The sequence below is a fragment of the Trachurus japonicus genome, chromosome 24 (assembly GCF_045865225.1).
Source record: "Trachurus japonicus isolate A0001 chromosome 24, Traja_1.0".
NCBI lineage: Eukaryota > Metazoa > Chordata > Actinopteri > Carangiformes > Carangidae > Trachurus > Trachurus japonicus.
In genome coordinates this window covers 21,059,499-21,084,026 of record NC_140930.1, presented here as the reverse complement: position 1 = coordinate 21,084,026, position 24,528 = coordinate 21,059,499, and positions in this window count along the sequence as shown.

Here is a 24,528-nt window from a genome sequence, read left to right as displayed (position 1 = left end):
TAACTTACGGTTTCAAAAGCCTGCCTTGAACACAGCATTAGCCGAAACGGCCGTGCCGATGATATCTGCTTTAAGTAATATAAGGAAATCTCAGTGAGCACCATCAAGCAGAAGATTCACTCGCACTCACACACATATTTGTGTATTTATGGTATTTTCTCCACTGCCAACTTGAGTGATACAAACAAAAATGTGTGCAGACCGAAATGATAACAAACTCTGACACAATGGGATTGAATATAAAAAGCGGAGAGGAAAATGCAGATGGTGGCAGGTAGTGTGGATTTAGGATGAGGCCACATTACATTAGTGTGTGAGCTGTATAATCCCACTTCATAATTTGCAGTGGAAAAAGCCAAGTATATTGCTACAAGCTAAGCTAAGTGAGTCAAATTAAACATGAACCAAAGTTTCATTTCTACACATGGCTCAGTTTTGGATTAGCTGGAATTTAGGGGGGGGGGTCAAGGCAACAGTGGAGAAACTCACTCTTAACTTAAAAACTGCTCTTCATAGTCTGATATCATCAAGGCTACATCCATCTTTATTTCTATATGGTCTTAACACATGAGGCAATTAGTTAAAAGATTTTACAATCTCACAATCACTATCATGTTTGGTTGCCTACACACATATTCAGCATTCAGCATTTATTTGGAGTTGGATTTGAGTCCACAGTTTTTGTCCAGTATTCAGTCTCCAACAGCTCTTGAGCTACTGAATGCTACACTAAAACAGTAAAGTTTTGGGCATGAAACAAAACCAATGACGTGAAAGACACTGGTATCATGTGATTATGAGCAACTCTCGAGAGTTGAGATAACATTTGACCCATTGATAATATGAAAATATGGAGTAGCGCAGCTTTAAGAATGATTGACTCACCAGTGTGTTGCTGGGTGATTTGAAAAGGCTTCCGCAGGAAGCAGCCGGCAGAGCAACGTACTGTACTTTCAGTGTTTTGGTGTGTGACTAGAGGATGACTGTAATGACTGTGATTCCAAGTGTTTTTAAAATAGAGCACATCTCTGTATTGTCCCTGTTCCACAACAGTACATCTTAAAAATCCCAGGCGCAGCTGCACCATCATCTATTCCACAGAGGCCCTGACTGATTACAGTTGTTGCCTCCTACTCTTCCTGTCTGTGGAGCAACAGCGCTCGATGGGCCCATTTCTTTGAGCAGCTTGTCCTCCCCTTGCTGTCCCCCTGGTGGGGTGATTAGTGCTGAGTGGGAGTACGGCATTAAATCAGGTCTAATTACTACTGTCTCTTCTCTGTTCTCTGTACCACACTTCACCTTAACACCTTCGGACTTTCATCCAGTTATACAAGGATCCAGTTAAGTGAGCTAGCTTGTGAAAAGATCTCGTTATTGTGACACTGAGCTTATGATTTGACACAAGGCGACACAAGTGCAGTACAGTGGTGATTATGCAGGGCTGAAAGATTTAGGAACATTTCCTGAGTGAGATTTATACATAAGTAAAGACTAGGCACATCAGGAAAATGTAAAATATTCCTAAAGTTTATATTTCTGATTATGCAGATTATGAGTGAATTAATCACAGTATGCATTTCCACTTTGGAAAAAGAGACATCATCACAAGTTTTAGGCAATTCAGACATTTCTACACTTACTTATTTATAACTAGGAAGCAATAGCCTGCAGCCTGTTAGCTTATCTTATTTTAGCACTATGACTCGACATGAGCAGCCTGGCCCTGACCAAAGGTAAGAGACCCCCTAAAATTCTAACTAATTAAGGAGGAAAAGTTTGACTCATCTTCCAGACACCTTGTACACTACATTTTAACGTTTTCTATTTCTCCTGTTGGCATTAGAGGGAAAAACTAAATATTGTGAAGAAACACGCATTTTACCAATAATTTTCCAGTATGACAGAAGGATTATAATTGGGAAAATTGACAATGTTTTTGGAGAAACTTTATCCTTATTACTAATCAGTGTGGCAATGTGTGGGGGAGTCCTAAATATCTTCTGTTCAAGGTTACATCATCAAAGCACTTCAGCTCACTGGCTCAGTATTGGCCAGTTCTACTACTGCAGCCGTTTTCCACTCCCATGATTCAAAGTGTGTGATGGGTGCATGATGTATTGAACACATTTAATCATTCAAACGCTGACCCAGACTGAGATTTATTAGACAGAGACTTTTCTTACATGAATAGGAGGTAAAGGTGTATGGATTTTCCATTTGGATTAGGAAAGCATGGAAAACTGAGTCCCTCCTTTGGTGAATCGCAGTATATTATACTATGCTCAGTACAAAACCAGTGAGAACCAAGAAACAAGAGACAGGGCATCCCATTGCAAAATGTTTAAGAGAACTGGCCTTGTTTCTAAATATATTTAATTGAATAATAGGCTCATAAATTGCTGTTTCCTGTCATACTGTTATAATGTCAACACTGCAGTAACCATAACTTTTACAGCCTGTCTCCTCTAGAGTTCAACACATTGGGGTAAACAAATGACCTGACTGGTACAAAGCTAAGTGTTGACTTTTCATTGTCTATTAAACCAAAAAATATGCAGGTATTTAGTAATATACCAGAAACTTTATAGTCTATTTGGAAAATCAAAGAAGCAACAGAGCTCAATGCTGATATACAAAATGATATGAGTCTGTTATAGAGAGTGTATTGACACCTGTAGATTCCAGCTATGGTTGTATTAACTCCACATAATGAGAAATGTATGGCTTTTAAATAGGTCACAAACACTGATGGGTTAACCCAGATAAAGAGAAAACATTATCTTTCCTGAATAGTATCTAAGTAAAAATGAGTCTAAAACTCTATTGATGTTCAACTTTTTGTATTTTAGTTCACTGATATTTTCTGTAGCCTTGACTCAAGGGACAAGACCCAGTTCTCTATGGTAGATCCATATAGGTACAAAATAACTCTTTTTCTTTGTAGCCTCTTAACAACACAGGGCTGAAAAATCAGTTCATTGTTTGCTACTGTCCCAGCTGATGCCAGACTGTACTATCAGACAGGTCAGATGTAGATTTTGATGTCAAAACCCCAATGTAGATGACTGAGTTTGAGCTAATGTTGAATTTTGATGATAAATAGGATATTAGTATTTTGGATAATATGTCATGGGTTGGAATGACACATTACTGTAAGAGGATGTCATATTTAGATTACTGAACAACACAACTTAAAACCGATAAGCTACCACTGTCAGCTGTCATCAGTAATCTCAGTCACACGAAACATTGGCATCAGACATTTACCAACATTAAATCATCACAACCCACATTCCGCCTAACATCAAATCACATATCAATCAAATCTCGACATCCCATCATAATGGTAGCCGGCAGCCTGTTAGTAGCAAGCAGGGGTTGCTCCTGCTACTGGGCTGACAGCCCATGGGAACTGCATTGGACGAGTACACACTTAATGATGAATATAAACAACATAAACAGCTCGCATCACATGGGAGTTGAACACTGTTCGCCAGTGTCATAGTCACATCCATCCACCACAACCTCCTCCTGAACGGGTACTACACTGCTCTTGTCATAGAGGGGATTAAATATATTCTCACATGCACAAGAGTTGGCACTAATGTCTAAGACTGAAACAAATACACCATGGCAGAAAGTCATAACTGACACACAATTATTGCCTGAGTCCCTCAGTCTCTGAAAAATAAGCTGTGCAGCTATAATAACCTGAAAATCTTCCAGAAAGGTTCAGACAACATCTCAGAGCGATGCTCAGACCTGGCCAAACAAAGGTTGCTTATTTGAGAACCTGTGACTGTTATTGCTTTGCATTTTGAGGCTGACAAAGTGCTACTTGGGCAATTGTTACAGCAAATATCACATTATGGTCCTGCCCCAGGGGGGACAAATGCTCCCCAGTCCACAGTGTTTCTTTTTATTTGGTTTTTCTCCAACTTTGTGAGAGCAGCAGTTTGGATTTCTTACAAATTTGAAAAATGGATGGTAGAAATTGAAAGCTGGATGGTTAATATCATATATTCTGTGTGTGTGTTTTGGGGGCCGATTGTTGTGTGTGATTACCATGGCTGATTTGCACCCATGACCCCAGCAGTCACAGGGGAGAGGTCGCACCCGGGTAAAAGATTAAATCTCCTCTCACATGTCCGAAGCAGGAAACACGAACGTACACAGCAGTCAGTTTGTTATGGGTGTGAGCAGCGAGCCATTATACACAGTCCTCTCTGCTGAGGTTTGCTGGGTTTTTTTTAAACCCATAGTCTTTCACGCATTTGGCAAGACTGATGCCTAAATTTGGAATCTTTTATCATAACAGTCAATATTTCGTAGCAAACTCATCACTCAAATCAACCTTGACCTCTTCCTTTCTCCTTGCAAAGCATCAGAATACTGATCAGACAGGAGTGACAGTGAGTGATGTGTTTGTCATTACATGTCAGAGACTTACTGTGGAAAATATCCACCTCCGTTTCCCCTGTGTTTTCACAATATTTCCACCAGGACTTAACACTGACTCAAATTTCTTAGATATCTGGTACAGACGTTTTCTTCAGTATGGTGAGTGTGACCTGGTGGAGATTGAATTACAGCTCGGGGAATGTGGAGCGTCACACAGGCATGATAGGTCACGTACGAGACCCATTGTAAATTATAGCTGCAGCACATGAGGAAAGCCAGAAGCACTTTTGAACAATGGATAAACTTATATGTCATCAAATGATTTCTTATTTTAGATTTAGTTTTTGAATTAATTAAGAAGGCAAAAAACTCAACTATTATAGTGACAAAGTTGAAGCAGGAAACACAGCCCTCATTCTTCTCAGGGATGATGTGACAAGCTTTCCACACCTGGGTGAAGGCCTTCACAGCCGTTCCTCTTTGGAGATCTTCTCAAGTTCTTTCAGGTTGGATGGAGAATGTCATCGTGTCTCTCCAGAGTCTGGGCTATGCTGGGCTCCTCAAGGACACTCAGAGTTAGAAGGCCACAGAAGACCAGTCTGTGGTCCTGAGAACTCTGAACCACGTATTTATTTAGGATATGTCTGTACTCTGCTTGGTTCAGTCTTACCACAACCCTGACCTGAGTGTCCCTGCCCCTGCTGCTGAACAATAACCCTTACAGCATTAAGTTGCAACTGCTGTGCTTTACCACTGGGATGATAATGTGCAGGTGATGAGTGGTGTCTAGTTTCCTCCAGTCATAACACTTAGATTTGTGGTTGAACGGGTCAATCTTTTTCACCTCTCCTGCCAAGGCTCCACTCTACCAATTGCTTATGGTGGTCAGCTTAAGGAAGAATGATGGTCACCTCTTCCGTTTAAAGATGATGGTGGCTTCTGCTTCTGCTCAAGAACCTTCAACGCAGCAGAAATTTAGCCTTCACTAGATGATGGAGTTCCTGCATGGAGGTCCTGCAACCTCATGGTTTGGTTGTTCTCTGATTATGCATCTTCCAACTGTGCAACCACAACCTTGTGTAGACAGGTGTGTGAATCTACTGTAAACTGTCTTTCAGAATCTGTATTCATCATCTGGATTTTATACCTAGTTCTTGTGGATTCAGAGCCCAGGCCCTGTGGATAAACAATTAACCATTGTAAGGCCCAAAAGTGATCTAGTATAACTGTTTGCAAGAGTCAAGGACCCAGATAAATACACTTAATGATCAACCTCATGCCACATGTAGGTTCTTCACAGCTTACTGACAGACCTCCAAAAAAACAGGAAATGTGTACAGATCTCAAACCTAACAAGTTTTGGATTCTTTTTTTCTCCATAAACTAAAAAAAAAACAAATAAAATCTCCAAGGTTCTTCCCTGCAAATCAAAAGTACACATTCACAAATAGTTAAGGATCCAGATCAGTTTTGGCAAGCTCCACTTCAAACATCCAACATCCCAACTACACATCTCATCCTGTGTTTTATTTAAAAGTATTTATCTGTGATAAGATATATTTATGATTTTAAGGACAAAAAAACTATCTCAGTGTAGTTTTACATTTCCTCCCTCAGGCTTCTCTCTGAAGCTTCAATCACAACAAGTTAGTGAGCCAATCAAAAGAGAGGCTCAGATCCTCTTTTGTTCTGAGGATCTGAAGCAGACTGTTGTCTGTGATCCAATGAACAATAAAGAAGATTTCAGGCAAAGACTCACAGAAACCAACTGTCCAAAGCTGGACTGCAGATCCAGGTAGGCAGGGCTCAGTAACTTCTATGTTGTGACATCACAAAGTTACAAAAGTTCTTGTTTTGCAGATTGGTTTCTGAAAACAGGCTGCGCGCATTTCTCTGTGAACTGAGGTTTAAATATTTTCACAGTGTTAATATAGAACCTAGACCTACTTCATAACCAAAGAGCACACTGACATCTACCATTGTACTACAGTATATGCTCAGAATCCAGATGAAGAAGGATAAATAAATAAACCATCAAGGCTCCAGATTAATAAATTCTGCATACAGATTCTTTACAGTTCTCAATGATCCAGACTTTATCTTTTTTCAATTAGCTGCAGAATGTGAGATAAACGTCTCCAGACCTCAGGGGTTCAAGCAAGACTCTACAATTATCTGAGGTCCATATGGGAGCGTGGAGGAATACATTTTTTGTGTATGGTTACCATTTTGCAGTCTGCACAGGCAAAAGAGTCTGCCACAGACAAGGTTATCATCTGTATGCCTAAACACAATCAGGCCCTTCAGGGAAAAAAGATCCAATCAGATTAAATTTCAGAAAACACACACAATTAGAATTCATAATTTGAATACAAAGGCCAAATGCCGCAGGTTTTCTCATTTATCTCTGACTTAACAGGTACTGTGGCTTCACCTCATACAGCATCCTGAGAGGATAAGATGATTCTATACTGACTGTCTCAAGCTATAATTGCTTTATAGCTGCAGCCACTCAATGAGTGAACAATGCCAGATTTGCAGATTTATGGTCTGTCTGTTTTGCCAGACAGTGGATTGTTTTTTTCTCATTATTTCATAAGAAAGCTGGAAGGGGTTCCATCCTGCAGCAACTGAGAAACAAAAGAGGAAGAGAGCCTCCTTCCTCCACGCTAGGAGGTCCGAGGGAGACACTGCAACTGGTTCCTCTGCTCCAATCTGAGGGTAACACTGCCCTCTAGAGTGTCTGCTGCTGCAGGTGCAGTCTTGGAGAAAAAGGGAGCGAGAGAGACTGCGGAGGGCGCTCTGTGTGCTGCCATAGAGAGGTGGTGACAGTGGGTGACAGTGGTGGGGACTGCTGATGGTGACAGATTAGATTGTTTATTCCCACTAGGTCTGATTAAGTGCTTTTGTTTTCCTGTGCAGATGTCGACTGAGCAGCACTAACAGTGTGTGTGTGTGTGTGTGTGTGTGTGTGTGTGTGTGTGTGTGTGTGTGTGTGTGTGTGTGTGTGTGTGTGTGTGTGTGTGGTACACATGTGTGTATGTGTATGAGGGAGAGAGACTAAAATGCTCATCAGATGCTTATCCAAGATTTCTGAGCTTAATTGCTGTTAATTGTGAAGCTGATGACACTCCATGAAATCATTTCAGATCGTCTGCACGGTTTCAGCTCCTGAGCTGTGTTTTTCTGGTTGGGTGACAGTTGTACACTCATTCAATTCATTGGTTAATTTTCCTGTTGCTATGTCTGTTGTTTACAGCAGGAAACATGTTGTTTGTTTACAATATTTTTCCTTGTTTTTATCTGCAACATGTTAACTGTTATCAGTCTGGCTACTGTCTAAAGCAAGAGTCCATCATACATAATACAAGTTTTATCTCATTGCTGTGATAAAGGCTCAGTAAAACACCTGGTTGTACTGATAAATATAATGTAGGCAGGGTTGATGTTGTAGCCAAACTATTTGCTAGTCTATTTGGAAAACCAAGGAGAACAAAATGTTCTCCCTGTGTTTGTGGCCCTACTGTATGTGCTTGTTTGTAAGCTGCACGGCTCTCAACCGATGACACCAGCATGTAGCCTACTTGAACTACTAATGCTATGATGTGATAAAAGCAGAGCTGTAACCAGTAAATAGTATTCTGATGCCAGTGTTGCAGTTACTTCTGATTAATTTTCTGTTCTTGGAGTTGCATTACATTCATAAACATTCATTGCGTGCAACATAAACTAATAACTTGGTTTGAAATACATTATATATTTTTGTCATCTTGAGTCAGGCTGCTGTGTTTCATCAGGTTGATAAAGTCTTGTAGATGACACAGCAAATGGTGACAGCGTTTACTGTAAATGGCTGAGAATTCACTGCCCATTTGACACCCGAGTGTCCACAGATTGTTGAAAAAGATGTCTGAACTTGTGAGAGCTGGAAGCTTCTAAAATGAAGCCACACTACGTCGGGCAGTGATGAAAGTGGCAGAGGGACAGCTTATGGACTGCAGGTGTCTTCATTTGGCAGATAGATCAGTCCTCACTGTCCCTCCAGACGCAGCGAGATGAAAGCAATTTACCACTTGTATCAGGCTGGCCACTGACAGCATCTGGAGCGAGGGCCCAACCAACTAGATAGAGCGTTCAGACCAGTCACGTGATATAATAGGAAAAATGAATCAAGCTTCTGCTACAGGCCTACAAAAGTGAATTAGTGCTATAGCCTATTCAAGTAGTATTGGCAACTCCCCCCTCGCACAGCCTTCACCCATACAAGTCTAAAATAATTTGAAAAGGTAAACGTGTCAAATTGTCGATATAGGCTAACCACAGTGTGGAAATTGCGATATTAGAAGGGAAGAGTCAATTTCTCACTTTGACAACTCAACGGCGTGTCGTTTATTTCATCACTCAGAAAACGTTAACTACAAACATGGCGCTGCCCGTAATATCAACAAGCTGAGTCGGCGTTCTTAAAGGGACCCCGTCGCTAATACCCGGACAAGGTAACACATTAAACCTTTCATGCGGAACGCACATTAGTCACAGTAAAATACCCACGTAGGTGAGCAAGAACATGGTGTGGTGAATTGTGTCCATAATAATGTCCACTACATACGTCCCCCCAGAATTCACCATAACACAGAAAAAGAACAGTCAGCGAGGAGGTGGGCGAATAACCCGGCCACAACGACTCCTCAGCACTGGAGCGTGGGTTGAGGAACCCGCGTGCGGCGGCGCCTCTGAGGCATTGAGGTGGGAGGAAAAACAGCGGTGTGGGGCTAAACCAGGTGCCACGCTCGGGGACTGGGGATGAACCGGAGGACGCCCGCGTTTTGGAGGCTGAGCAAGCCCAACAGGTTTGTCCACATCCAGATGAGCCGGCTTAAGGCGGTCCACAGAAATGAGTTCTGCCTTACCGCCAAAGTCCACCACAAAGTGCTTTTCCCCGGGTTCTAAAACGCGGAACGGCCCGTCGTAAGGAGGCTGTAGTGGCCCCCGGAGTGCGTCATGACGAATGAAGACGTAGTCCGCTAATGGTAGACTTGGGGGAGTGTAGGAGTGCAGGAAGTTGTGGCGTGAAGTTGGTACGGGCGCAAAAAGCCTCGCCTTATCCTGAAACGCCGTCCGCTGCTGGGCCGAGGACCAAGGAGTAGTGGAGTCCGGAATGAAATCCCCTGGAACCCGCAACGGCTGGCCATACACCAGCTCTGCTGATGAGGCCTGCAGGTCCTCCTTAGGGGCCGTCCTCAGGCCCAGCATGACCCACGGGAGTCTGTCGACCCAGCCACCATCCTTGAGGCTGGTGCGAAGAGAGGCCTTCATAGCCCGATGAAAGCGCTCGCAAAGCCCGTTCGCCTGGGGGTGATAGGCAGTGGTGCGGTGGAGTTTCACACCCAGGCTGTTCGCAATGGCGTTCCAAAGCTCGGAGGTAAACTGTGAGCCCCGGTCTGAAGACAGGTCAGATGGGGTGCCAAACCGGGCAACCCAGGTCCCGATGAACGCTCGAGCCATCTCAGCAGTAGTCCCTGATGTCAATGGGACAGCCTCCGGCCAACATGTGGTCCTATCAACCATGGTGAGGAGGTAAGTGAACCCCAGGGAGGAGGGAAGGGGTCCCACCAGATCAACATTGACATGGTCGAATCTCCGCTCCGGTACCGGGAAGTATGCCAGGGGAGCTTTGGTATGGCGGTGAATCTTTGAGCGTTGACACTCCACACATGAGTCTGCCCAGTCCCTCACATCCTTCTTGAGACCATGCCAGACGAATTTGGCTGCCACCAACCTCTGAGACGGCTTTCTACCTCGGTGGGAAAGGCCGTGCACCGCCTCAAAAACACGTCGTCTCCATGCTGTGGGAACGATGGGCCGTGGCTGTCCAGTGGAGACGTCGCAAAGCAGCATGGTGCCGCCATCGCCAACAGCGATCTCCGATAACTGCAGTCCAGTGGCAGCGGTCCTGAGTGCCTGCACATCCAGGTCAGTGGCCTGATCGGCTGCCATGTGGGCGTATACCAAGCCCCAGCTGGACGGCTCCCACCACGGCGCGGGAGAGGCAGTCGGCCACCAGGTTAGTTTTGCCTGCAACATGTTGTATGTCCGTGGTGAACTCTGATATGTAAGAGAGTTGTCGCTGTTGGCGGGCAGACCACGGCTCAGAAACCTTAGCCATGGCAAAAGTTAGGGGTTTATGGTCGACAAAAGCTGTAAACTGTCGACCCTCCAGCAGTGAACAGAAATGTCGGATGGCCAGGTGGAGTGCCAGCAGCTCCCGGTCAAAAGTGCTGTATTTCCGTTCAGGCGGGCGTAGCTGGCGGCTAAAGAAAGCGAGCGGTTGCCAGGCACCATCCACCCACTGTTTATGCACACCACCGACCGCATAGTCGGAAGCGTCCGTAGTAGGGATGTGGAGATTCACCGATTCATATCGGTGGTCCGATATAAACGTGTGCGATGCGACTGCACCGGTAGATTCAGGCTACATCGGACATAATTTATGGTTGAATTTGCGATGCATCTCTTCTAGCCTTCTACATCGGTAAATTCCATGGTTAAATCGATCATTTCATTTTCCGAGGCAACCTGAACGCACCATCGTGAAAGCCGTGCGCACTGCGCAGCCTCCTGCCCCTGCTCCTGCCCTGCTCCTGCCCCTGCTCTGACAGGTAGCAGGAGCAGCAGCAGCAGCTGTAGTCAGAGCCGCCAAGAAAAGTAAACAGTCCGAGTGAAGCGGCAGGTCAATACTCGGCTGTCACCGGCTGTAACTAGTAGGAGGGCCGTGGTAGTGGCTCTGGTTGTAGTGAGCTGGGAAGCGGTGGTAGCCGCGGATGCTAACCGCTAGTTAGCGTAGCGGTTAGCATCCGGAGCAGGGCTAGTACAGTTAACGTTAGCTCTCCTACTCTGCTGCACGGACCTACACCACTGAGCTCTGTCACTGGCTGGAGAGAAAACACAGACTCTTCACCCAGAAATGTCCCGTGCACAACAAAACACCTGTGACTTGTCTCTTTTAAGTTGTTTTGTGAAGCACTTTGTAAACTTGTGTTTTTAAAGGTGCTATATAAATAAAGTTATTATTATTATTATTATTATTATATAGCAAAAGACCAAACTGCAGAGGTGCCACCACACAAGACTAGCCCATATGATTAAGCTGGATTTCATTTCTACCATTTATTTCCTCTAGACTGTACCTTTCAAATATGATTTATTGGTTTGCCCAGTAAAAATTAACCAAATATAGGCTACATCCCTCAAATTGATACAGAGAGTAAAGCAGAATGGTATTGAGGTAATTAACTTGATGTGGGAAGAAACTCTCATATCACAACTGTATCAAACATCATATCGAACCGAATCTCTTTGTAATTAAGTCATATCGTTATCAAATCGCATTTGAATCGCATCGCATCGTGAACAGGAGTGAATCGTATCACATCGTATCGACGGCAGCTGCAGTGTATCGTTAATGTATCGTATCGGTGGCAGCGTATCGAGATGCGTATCGAATCGGCCTCAGTGGTGGAGATATACAACCCTAGTCCGTAGTGATGGCAATAGGTGCATCAGGCGCTGGGTGTGCCAGCATCGTTGCTTTAGCCAAAGCAGCCTTTATGTCCGCGAACGCTTTCTCTCTCGCCGAGGACCAATCCACCGGGTGTTTCGGTGCTTTCCCCTTCAAGGCCTCATGCAGGGGGCACATGATTGCAGCAGCGCCGGGAATGAAGCGGTGGTAAAAGTTCACCATTCCCAGGAACTCCTGCAGGGACCGCACTGTGACGGGTCGTGGGAAGTTCGAGATCGTGTCAACCTTAGACGGGAGTGGCCGGGCCCCATCCTTGGTGATGTCCCAGGAAGTCGATGGTGGTGAACCCTAACTGGCACTTAGCGGGGTTGATGATTAGTCCGTGCTGGCTGAGACGCTCAAAAAGGATCCGCAGGTGGGCCAGGTGCTCGGTTTTGGAAGTGCTGGCCAAAAGGATGTCGTCCAGGTAAACAAACAGGAAAGGTAGATCACGCAGTACATGAGGCGCTGGAAGGACTGGGCGGCGTTTTTAAGGCCGAAAGGCGTCCTCAAGAACTCGAACAGTCCAAAAGGGGTGATCACCGCTGTTTTGGGAACATCACGGGGATGGACAGGAACCTGGTGGTATCCGCGGACAAGGTCCACCTTAGAAGAGATGACCTTACCCGCCAGGTGTGTTGAAAAATCCTGGATGTGAGGCACTGGATAGCGATCTGGCGTCGTAGCGTCGTTAAGTCTGCGGTAATCACCACAGGGGCGCCACCCGCCGGCGGGCTTGGGGACCATGTGGAGTTTCCCGCCCCTCTGAAATTGCAAGGTGGTCGGCACTGCTTGGCCCTGGAGCCGAATTTCGCATGGTAAAAACATAGGCCGGGGTCAGAACGTGGCCAGTGCGAAACTGTAGCTGCTGCACTGAGCGCTGAGTCACCAGGGAGGGGGGCGGCTGGATGAAGAGAAAACCAGGCCTGTGCTCCCCAAGCAGTTCCAACATTCTGTCCATAAGCTAAGAGGGTTTGCTATCGCCCAAGCCATGCAGAGAAAATAGCCGGCTCGCTCTCTCAGCATCAGAAAGTTCAAAAGTCTTCAACAGGTGAGCCTTGAGCGTAGTGTACTTATCCGCAGCAGGGGGGTTTTTCAGGATACTAACCACTCTCGTCGCTGTTGAGCTGCCGAGGGCCGACACTACATAGTAGTACTTGGTGGCGTCCGCGGTTATATCACACAGCGCGAACTGTGCCTCAGTCTGTGCGAACCAAGCAGAAGCCGACGACTCCCAGAACTCCGGGAGCTTCAAAGTTACAGCATGTGTCGCCATAGTCGTTCGGTGTGTCTCTGGAATGCGTCCAGCAGACAAACGTCGGGGTCACCAGTGTGGAAATTGCGATATTAGAAGGGAAGAGTCAATTTCTCACTTTGACAACGCAACGGCGTGTCGTTTATTTCATCACTCAGAAAACGTTAACTACAAACATGGCGCTGCCCGTAATATCAACAAGCCGAGTCGGCGTTCTTAAAGGGACCCCGTCGCTAATACCCGGACAAGGTAACACATTAAACCTTTTGTGCGGAACGCACATTAGTCACAGTAAAATACCCACGTAGCTGAGCAAGAACATGGTGTGGTGAATTATGTCCATAATAATGTCCACTACAACTTACAATTTTGAAGTTCATTGTGCTCCCTGCTGTGATTCTCACGTGTCTCACGTGTGACGTCACGTCTAATCTTGTGCTTGTTTGCGTGATTTTCTTAACCTGTTAACACTCCAACGGCCCGCCCACGGGCCCCCGGGGGGGTTTTAAACAGGGAGGTGTCATAGAGGATGTCACCAGTCACTTGAAATAGTCATGCCACATATCGTTGGAAAGCTAAAACTCTTGTGATTAAAGATATGCCGACCATTCCTAAATATAATCATCACAGCAACACTCGAATCAGACTATAAACATGCTAACAAAGTTCGTAAAAAGCCGATATAACTCACGATTTGTGTCAGGGCAGGCTCAGGATCACAGGGTTTCCCCACAAACTTGGTGTCGTTACATTCAGAAAAGTCCAGTAAATCCAATCCAGTAAAGTATTTAGTCCAAAACACACGGTTGTACCAGTAGATAGCCTCATCCCGCTGCTGCATCTTATGAAATTACGCATTGTATATCCAGTAAATCCGTTTATTTCTCCTCATAAGTCCGGCGTTTACATGAAAACAATGTTTATTTCACTTCACAAAATGGCGCTGCACTCTGACCTTTCGATTGACAGCTCACTCAACCAATCACAAGCTCCCTGTCCCCGGCTGCCGCCTGCAATAGCGAATGAGTGGCTGTGTCTGATGAGGAACATCCCCTCCGACAGCGCTGAATGGCTTCAGCCAATAGGAACCGATCCCGATGGCAACTGATGCATTGAATAGCCAATGAAATTCCGAAAAAAACGATGTGCTGCATTCACGGTCCCTGGGAAAAGGCAGCACTGCCATCTTCATGCGTGACTGTGCAAAAGCTGCACTTTGGCGCATGTATTGTTTCTCAATGGCAATTTTAGGAAAACGCCTAGATATACACTTAGAAAAACATGTGTAAAATACTAATTTTTAGCAGGATTGTTATCAAATTTGAACTGGGGCCAGGTAAGGCTTCATGCTGTGGTCCCATTGTGTTTTCCAGCTAAAATTCTCAGCTACACTCATCTTCAGGCATCTGATTGCAACAAAAATATTCAGGCGAGAATAAAAACATTCTAATTCAGTGTGTTCCAACTTAGATTACTCAATGAAAATAGCACTTATAGTGATTATTTCAGTTTGGGGAAAAACTTCAGAGTGTTACCTTTCAAAAGAGACCAAGCCCATCCATATTCTCCAAACAGTTCAAGAACAGCATTCAATTTACTTTGGGTACGCCTTGGATAGGCGAATATTACAGAATTTATAGGAGTGGTAATTAACACTCGATGATAACTTTTATAAACTGATAGGCAAGAAGATACATAGGAACCTTGACTTCATTGCAAGGAGTATCCTAATAATAACACATTTTCATCCTTGAGCTGCGGGACTCTACTTCACTCGGTACGGTAGCCTAATTCTAATCGCCTCCACGCACGCCACGGACTACCTGTAACCATGGCAGTAACAAGCAGACACCACAGAAGAGACTGGGGACAACACGGCTGAGTTTATGGAGTTTGACAACAACGATGACTGGTTTCATTTCGATGGGCGCCCCTATCAGTTTGTTGAGACCGAGTAGCTACTGAAGACGAGCTGAAGGAAATGGAGGAGGAAAGAGGGAGAGCTGCCGGTGGAGTCTATGTGCTGGACCTGGGGGATTCGAGTGGTCAGTGTGGTCACTGCCTGACCATGGCCTGACCATGGCCGCTGAAACTGAATGTTTGTGCTTCCAGTCGGACTCGGACGTGTGTTGTCAGTGCCTGGACTCTAACGTTATGCTGGGCACGGAAAGTTGCTGCATAGCGTATAACTGGAGGAGAGTGGGTGAGTTGTTTTCGTCTCTTTTCAATAGAAACCAGGCTAAGCTAACAGATGTTTGATACCTGTATTATGTGCTGGGACCCTGTTTGTACTGTTGATGACGTTTGGTGCTGTTCTGAGCATTATTTGTGGCTACGAGTGGCTTTTTGGTCGCGGTTAGCGCCTGGAGAAAGAGACTGCTCTGTTACAGTCTATGGCAGGGCTATTCAATTACAAATTCAGTGGGGCCAGATTTTAAAACCGAGACCTTAAGCTGGGCCGGACATTTTCAGCGGTCAAGTTATGACAAATGAGGGGCATTTTTAAAACCCAGCATTAGCTATTAAAAACAAATCTACACAGCCAGAAAAAAGAGAATAAGTCAATAATAGTAGGCTAGTAAAGGTGTAGCTGTTAATGCTTTGAATTGGAGGGTTTTTTTTAGGAACTAAAAGTTTCCTACTGTCTGAGTTTCCACTGAGGTTTACAGCAGGGGGTTATGTAAATCACTAAATGTAGACTAGTCTTAAAATTAGGCCTAAAGATGAACAAAGATTTATTTTCTAACATATTTTGATTGGTGAAAAACAAGGAGCAAAAAGCCATTTGGGGCAAATTACTCTGGGAAAGTATTTGATTATGGATTATTTCTTTGAAAAGTAGCTATCCTAATCAAGTTACTGTTATGATTCCATTGCAAGTAGGCTATTTAGTTGCGTTAAAATTAAATTATTGGTTACTTCATTCCCTCAAAAAAAAAAAAAGGACAGCGGAGCATGGCGTGCTGTCACTGCGTGGACGGTGCTCATGTGTGACTGAAAGGAGTGGAGAGACTGGTGGAGTATTAACCAGCCACCACGGTTTATTGTTGGCTGATGGGAGGGCTGAGGATCGGTCAGCGTGCTCACCAGAAACACCGTGTCGTGCCACAGCGGCCCGGTGTGGAGTGACAAGTCTCCCCGTTGGACTTGTCTCTCGCTGACCCGTAGCGCTGCGCACCACAGGACCACGGAGGGCAGCCTTGCCTCGGCCTCTGCGTCCGCCGCGGCGAAGCCTCCCACTCCGTGACGAGTGGCTGTGGCCCGACACGGTGTTTCTGGAGAGCAGCTGAGCTGACCGACCGACCAAGCCTCGGTTATACCGGTAACTTTCAAAACAACGCACTGACCGGGTGGGTTGGTTGCGTGTTGCTAGGCTGCGTTGAGTGGTGCATTCACTGTCTGAACTGCAGTAGGGATTTTGAGTTCTCGCAAAACGTGTTTCCCTCTGTGTGTTTTTTTTTGGGGGGGGGACCACGAGCCGGGCCACTCGGACATTGGGTCGGGGCCGGATGTGGCCCGCGGGCCGCCAATTGAATAGCCCTGGTCTATGGTTATGGTTATGGTGCGGTCATTTCTAAAGTTGCTACAACTAGAGAAGCTAGCAGTCAGCAGACTTCATCTCTGGGTGATGATCTAAAAACAACACATAGGTCAGTCAGTTGTAGTTTATTAAAATATACTTCAACTGCTTTTTGTTTGCTGGAAAATAAATAAATAAAAATAAAATAAATCAACTGTTGTTTATTTGCCTGTTAAGTTGAGTGAAGAGATGATAGGAGAAGGTGAAGCATGGAGGAAGTGCACTGACTTGTTAAAAGCGATGCTAGACGTCGGTAAGAGGATCACTCCCAGGGAGGTGTTGAGCCTTCATTACACCGAGTTACCTTAAAGCAGATATCAGTGGAATGTTTTTGTTAATATAAGTCCTAAATAGTCCTATTTTCCGTCAGCAATCACTTACATGAAGTATTTCAGCCTAAACACGAGTCTCTCCGTCACTCTGCTCTGCTGTAACCCGAGGAGAAAATTTTCCTTGTGGGATACAAGTGTTATCCAATGAGGGGAGAGAACGGCATGAAGGGCTGTGTGTGCAGCCAAGGGATGCGCGTGAATGTGGTGACGTAGCACGAGGACCAATTGATGCCTGACAAGGGCGGGGGCTGCTAACTCATGGTGCGTTCAAGGAAACTCGTACTTTGTGTTTTTCCTTCCTGTGAAGTCATACCAGTTCGATCTGGTACGAGTTCACGGGTCGGAAGTTACGAGTGGCCGTTATAGGGAACTTTCACAGACAACAGGACGGTAAAAACACGAGCTACGGGTTACCTGGAACGCTACCAAGTCGTAGTTGTGACTTGAAGCTGTAACTTACGGTTTCAAAAGCCTGCCTTGAACACAGCATTAGCCGAAACGGCCGTGCCACTGATATCTGCTTTAATGAAGCTCTGCACCTAGCAGCAGCCACATCTGACTGATTTCAATGGGGACAGACGGACGTAGACTGATGACAGATACAGCAACTACTGATTGATCCTTCTCTTTCTGCTGTGGCCAGATATTTATGTGGTCGGATACGAAATGCACACACACGTCCACCTACTGTGAAATACTGAGGACAAAAACAAGTCTCACAGGAAAAAGAAGAATGCAAGCCAATCAGATGCTTTTTCTCACAGAAAGTTGAGGTTCTGGCTGAGTGTGTAGTATGTCTGCACGTGCTTCCAGGCTGTGTAAACATCACACAGTTGTGTGCTCCCAGATTAAAGGTGGAGTTTTCCTGTTCCCCTCAGCATGACACACGTCTGGTCTGTATCCACTCTGCTGTCTGTCATGTAACTTCACACTGAGGCTGCAGAAGATTGGTCAGCCAAGTTCAACACCTCTCCTCCTATTTCTGTATGTTGACTTGTGACTTGATGGATCATATCCTGTAGTTCTAATCTTGTTGCCATGGCACCGGTGAAGCGGCAGCCTGTTACACACAGCTTTGTTTGTTTTTCATCAAGTCAAAAAGGGAAAATGCAGCTATGAAATTAAAGTGTTGCTCTGCCGGAATCTTGCGCGATTTGCGGAGGCGTGAAGTGGGTGTCAATGCAAATCGCACAAGATTTGCACTGACACAGGCAAAGCAGTGAACTGAGATGCTGGGAGCTTCTGCTACAAACAAGCTTACTTCTGTCAGGACCACTATGTCAAAATGATATTTATTTACTTGCACAAGTTTTATTTGGCGGTATGGTACTGTTCTGGGACCCCCTGCTCTTCCACGCGCTTGCGTGGAAAGCCTGAGGCAGGAAGAGCACCTTCCTGCCCTTCACGAGCCATCATGAACGGCATAAGCAGGGAGCGCAGCAGCAAAGAAAACCCAGACAGAGCAGAGCAACCAACATGAATACAATGACAGGAGGAGCTGGGGTGGAGGTGGGTTGCAAAAAAGCCGGCAGAGGAAGCAGCAGCAGCAAGGGAGGTGACGTCGGGCTGGAGCAGTTTAAATAGCACGCTCTGAATGCAGTTCCCCAATAGGAAGCAGCCACGGGGAGTCAGCTGAGCCATCAGCTGATCTGCACCGGTGATGACGGCTACGCTGTGCTGATTAGAGCTTGACGTCATGGCCTGCCAGAACTAACGCTACGCTTCATTTATTTAATTTTTTCGGAGCAATTTCTCATGTCGGGGCTTCAATACAAGAGGGACATTACAGTATTAAATACAGTACTATGGAGGTATTTGGATGTTTTTTGGTGTGTCTTTTTGGACGAAGAAAAGTTAGCCCCGTTCTCAACCATCATATGGACATGCAGTGCTGCACGGAGCCCTGCTGTAACTCAGAGAAGGCACGGACGACTGTGAAACTTCTCCCAGCCCTTAGTCGACAAGTCGAAATTTCAATTTTGAGTGAACTATCCCTTTAAGGAGGCCAAAGAAATCAGGAAGCGGGCCAGACAGACCATCAACCGGGACGAGGGGGTGTATTTCTGAAGGCACTATTCTAGTGACTCATTCCTTTTCCTGGTGTTTTTCTTTTCGGTAGTTTTGACTGAGACAGGCAGATGATGGACTAAAACCACCAGAACAATTCACCAACATTCACATTGTGATTTTCATGTGATCTGCCTGGCTTCAGGCTTCAGGCTTCAGGTTTCAGTTTTCGGCGAAGACAGCTGATGTGAGTGTGGATTGAATTATTCCATTTTCCCACCAACTTGGATCTCTGTTCTACATTTTTCAAATCGCTCTCTCACACACACATACACACCCACCTCCCTCCATCTGTTTCTAATCAACACTCACTGCCAAGCCTGAGATACAACTTCCTCCTGAAGAGGCCACTCACAAGCTGGACAGTCGGAGCAGGATCCCACAGGAGAGCAGCACTTAAAAACCACAGAGGGCAGTTTACATTTCCCTCAAATAATTTGGGGAACATTAGAGAGAAAGCTAAACAAGATATGTATCTACATGTTCATTTCTCTGGATGCTTACATAATCGAGACATTGCTACAAATCATGTTGCAATATTCTGCACAAGTGGAAAAATATCTAAGTACTCTAGTCCCTAAGGCCTAGAGACACTCTTTTTGCCATATTTTCATGTACAGTACTACTACTGTTAATGAGGCCTATTGCATTGATCAAATGCAGATTTTGTGCCATCTTTTTACCTTCACAGGCAGACACATCAATGGCCACTCCACACAACAGCTGGCCAGATGTGTAGAGCTGTGTTAAGTGTAAACTTCTGTCTCTTTGTTATTATGATCCATACCATTCTTGTGAGTGTGATATCTCAGTAACACCCCATGAGGTAATTCTTTAGTTTTGGCTCAAACTTTAATTGAGACTTGAAGATAAAAAGGTTTAGATTTTGATGGTCAAAGGTCAAGGTCATTGTGACCTCACAAAACATGTTTAACTTACACTTCTACACCGACTCAGGAAGGGAAGATTGCTGTGCCAACATTATTGAAGCTATAAGACGTCACTTTTCAACATGTTTAAAAACAACCAGGCCTATGGTATATACACTTGTTGTTGAGTTGTGTTCTTTCATTTCCCCAAATGTTTCCATCAATTTTCAAACTAGATAAATCTGTGCTCCTGTGTTGACAGAGGAACTGAAGCTACATACAGTAAGTCTCATCTGTCCTGCAAGAAAGTAAGCTAAATTTCTTCAATACAAATTAAATTCTATTCTATTTCCAATCATACTTCGAATCTAATGTCAAAAGTTCACATTTATTTGTGAAAATGTGCTTGTTCTCCTCCTGGGGAGCCTTTAAGCACTAGTATGTTATTCAGTGCTGCTTAGTATTAAAGTGAGGAGGTGTTTGTTGTGATAGTGGTCATAGTTTTCTTTGGTATGTGTGGAGAGTGTAAGGAGACACCGCGGGCCGAGGGGAGAGGGTTCAACTCCTGACCTCCAGAGCCCACTCTGGGGCGGGGCGCCATGCCTTGCTCCATTGCTCAGCCTTGAGCTGGCGATCAGTTGCGTGAGTCGCGATCAGAATAACCTCAATAGCAATGAATGTGATCAACTCAGTTAACAATACTGCAGATGCAGAACACACAGAGAAACCCTGTCCTGTCAGGGTGGATGGTGATTGTGGTGACTGCTTTGTTGTGGCATAACATGACAACTGGATTCAAGGTTTAGTTTCAGGCTGTGTGCATATCTCTTTGTACTGAGGTTTTCATACTTTCACAGTATTACTGTAATACAGAACCTAGAGCTGCTTGATAATCAAAAAATACACATACGTCTACTTTCATACTGTATGGGACTACTACTATGGGATTAATATCACGTCTCCTGCCCAATCTGAATTCTTGTGTTCCCAAATCATATTGATTTCTATGAACAATAGAAATCAATATGCAAATTATTCTACAGAAAACAGCAGTAAAAGTGTCAGTAAGACACTGTGGTTGTGATAAAGTCTTGTTGTACTGTATTATGTTAGATCTTGTGATGCTGACTCTGCAGCTGGATGGATTTCTCCCTGTTGTTTTTGGCTCAGAGGGCAGTGTTGCACTGTGCCATGCCTGCTGTATCACTGCAGTGGCCTTTGATCACATGAATGGTCAGAGCTGAATGGACTGGGCAAAGAAGACCACCCGGGACAAACCCCCCTTCCCTTTGTGGAGAAGTTAAGAATACAGTTGTGCTGTGAAACCTCCCCAGTCTCTGCATACAACCCTGGCCTCTCAGTGATCTCTGGTGTTTATGCTGAGCCTGTGCTCAGAATGCCAATGGGCCAAACATGGACAGAGAGAAAGTCTTCTCCGTCTCAGTGAGCCGGTGAAGTAAACAGATTGTGGTTGAGTAAAGCCTAACATCTGCTTACTGGTGGTTATTGCCATCCCTCTGCCATTTCCATCGCATGAAAGTGTTTTATAAAGGTTGAAATTCATAAGTGCAGAGCAAGAGTCTAGAGTTACTCCCAAAGACGGCAATTAACTATGTTATGGTAACAGCCATTTCATAAGCAGGTAATAGAAGGGGAACTTGTAAGGGCCAAATTAGAGTGTGGAGCTTCAGGGGTTGGAAACAGGGGTAAATATTGATCTGTACGTTTTCAGCAACCTTTCATTTAGATGGGCAGTTTTAATTCAATGTGAGTTTGCAGCAGATTTTAACAATATTAGTCATAAAAGTTGAGATGGAAGTAAAGAAAGAAGACAGACGTCATCCAGGGGCAAAATGATTTGTTACCACCTGACGGGAAGTTACATGGGATGAACACAAGTGAGTGCAGGAGCTGCCAGTTATTATAATAATAATAATAATAATAATAATAATAATAATAATAATAATAATAATAATAATAATAATTTTATTTATATAGCACCTTTCATACATGAAATGCATCTCAAGGTGCTTTAAACAAATCAAACAATTAAAAACAATATTAATCAACAATCAGGCAGTAAAAATGCACAGTGACAATAAAACAGTAGCAGTGATAAAACAAAAACAATCATACGAATAAAATTAGGCCAAGTTAAAAACAAATCAATTTGAGGAAAAAATAAAAAGATACCATAGTCAGATCCCTAATTATGTGCTCTATTAAAAATGAATGTTTTAAGTCGATTTTTAAAAATAGAGAGAGTATCTGCCCCACGAATTTGAATTGGAAGTTGATTCCAGAGAAGTGGGGCCCAATAGCAGAAAGCCCTGCCTCCCATACTACTTTTTAATACTCTAGGCACAGCCAGCAAGCCTGCATTTTGGGATCGCAGAGTCTTATTTGGGTGGTAGGGAACTATAAGGTCCTCAAGATATGAGGGTGCCTGACCATGTAGTGCTTTATATGTTAGGAGGAGAACTTTAAAATCTATTCTAGCAGTTACTGGGAGCCAGTGTAGAGAAGCCAAGACAGGAGAGATATGGTCTCTTTTTCTCGTCCCAGTCAGGACACGGGCAGCAGTGTTTTGAACTAATTGGAGTGTCCTTAGTGACTTACTCGGACAACCCGACAGTAAAGAGTTAACAGTAGTCAAGTCGTGAAGTCACAAATGCATGAATTAATTTTTCAGCGTCCTTTAGAGATAGAAGGGATATGATTTTGGAAATGTTACGCTGATGAAAAAAGGCAGTTCTTGAGATTTCTTTAATGTGAGAGTCAAATGATAAATTCTGATCAAAAATAACACCAACATTTCTGACCGTGAGGGCTGAAGTTAAAGAGATGTCATTTAAAATAACAGTATCATTGACTAGTTGTTTTCTAAGATGTTTAGGACCTAGTACAATAACTTCAGTCTTATCTGAGTTGAGCAGCAGAAAGTTACGAGTCATCCATATTTTAATATCCTGCAGACAAGCTTGAAGTTTAGAAATTGTGTTGGTTTCGAGGATAAAGGATAAGTATAACTGAACATCGTCCGCATAACAATGAAAATTAATGTCATATTTTTTGATAACGCTACCAAGAGGAAGCAGATATAAAATGAATAGAATTGGGCCAAGTACTGATCCTTGTGGAACGCCATAGCTCACTTTGGTGTACAAAGAGGATTCATCGTTAACATGTACAAACTGAGTTCTGTTAGAAAGGTAGGATCTAAACCAGCTCAATAACATTTCCATCCACCTGTCTACCAGCTTCAACTGTGTGGTTGATAGTGTTAGTAGTTAATAATGGTAGTCCCTGCTTATGAGCATATGTGTTTACTCCCCACTCCACAATCCAGGAGCCCACTGTATGTTCTGGCAGCTTTCTGGAGACAAATGCTATACATCACAAGTTTAAATACCTTAAGACTCAGTATTAAAGTGATAGTTCAACATTTTGGTTTTAGAAGTAGGTTCATTACCTTTAATTGTCGGTGCAAGCAGTTTTTAGATCGGCGGGGCAGAGACGCAAGTGATTTCAAAGACGCAAGTAATTCCAAGTATTTGCTTCATATATACGTTAATATTTCATAGCATGGCGAATAGGGCTGACCCCAAAAAATCGAAGCTTCAAAGCTTTGTTGTTGCCACATCTATTGCACGTCTGTCCGTCCTGGGTGAGGGATTCCTCCTCTGTTGCTCACCCTGAGGTTTCTCCGATTTTTCCCTGTTAAAAGGGTTTTCCATGGAGTTTTTCCTCAGTCGATGTGAGGGTCTAAGGACAGAGGATGTTGTTACGATGCCATGTAAAGCCCTTTGAGACAAACTGTTTGTAAAAACGGGCTATACAAATAAAATTGCCTTGCCTTGCCTTGCCATGGTAATCGATCATGAAGTCCGTGATCGTTTTTTTTTTTTCCTTTTTGACACCAGTTCTCATCGGCAATTGTTACATTGAAATGAGTAGACTACTTGGCATCCTGGAAACCTGCCTGATTTTGGAGACATGCTGTGTTTGTTCGCCATACATTCATTGGTTTCGCTACTTTTGAACTATCCCTTTAAGGTCAGAAGTACAGGTTATGATTAGGGTAAGGAGTGCCTTGTGTTACCTGTGACTGGTCACCAGAACTATAATTAGACAAGGAGGTGTGTTTGAGATTATATTTCTTATCCGTATTCAGAAATCAAGAAGGCATTTTTCATTTCACCTTTGACCCTGGTTCTGTTCAGAATAGCAAATATGGAGCTGCCTGAGGCCTTGTTTTGCTCTCGTGTGGATGACATCTCTTCCATACATAACTGGAATGTGACAACCTGTTTATTAGTCACTTGAGACATATAACTTCCACATGGTCCTATGGTGAGGCACAACATAACTTGGACGTATTTAGAGCTGCTTACATTGTGGTCTTTGTAGAGTAAAAAACTTTTTGACCTGCACTCCCACTGTCTGCTCTGTCATGAGTTTTTACA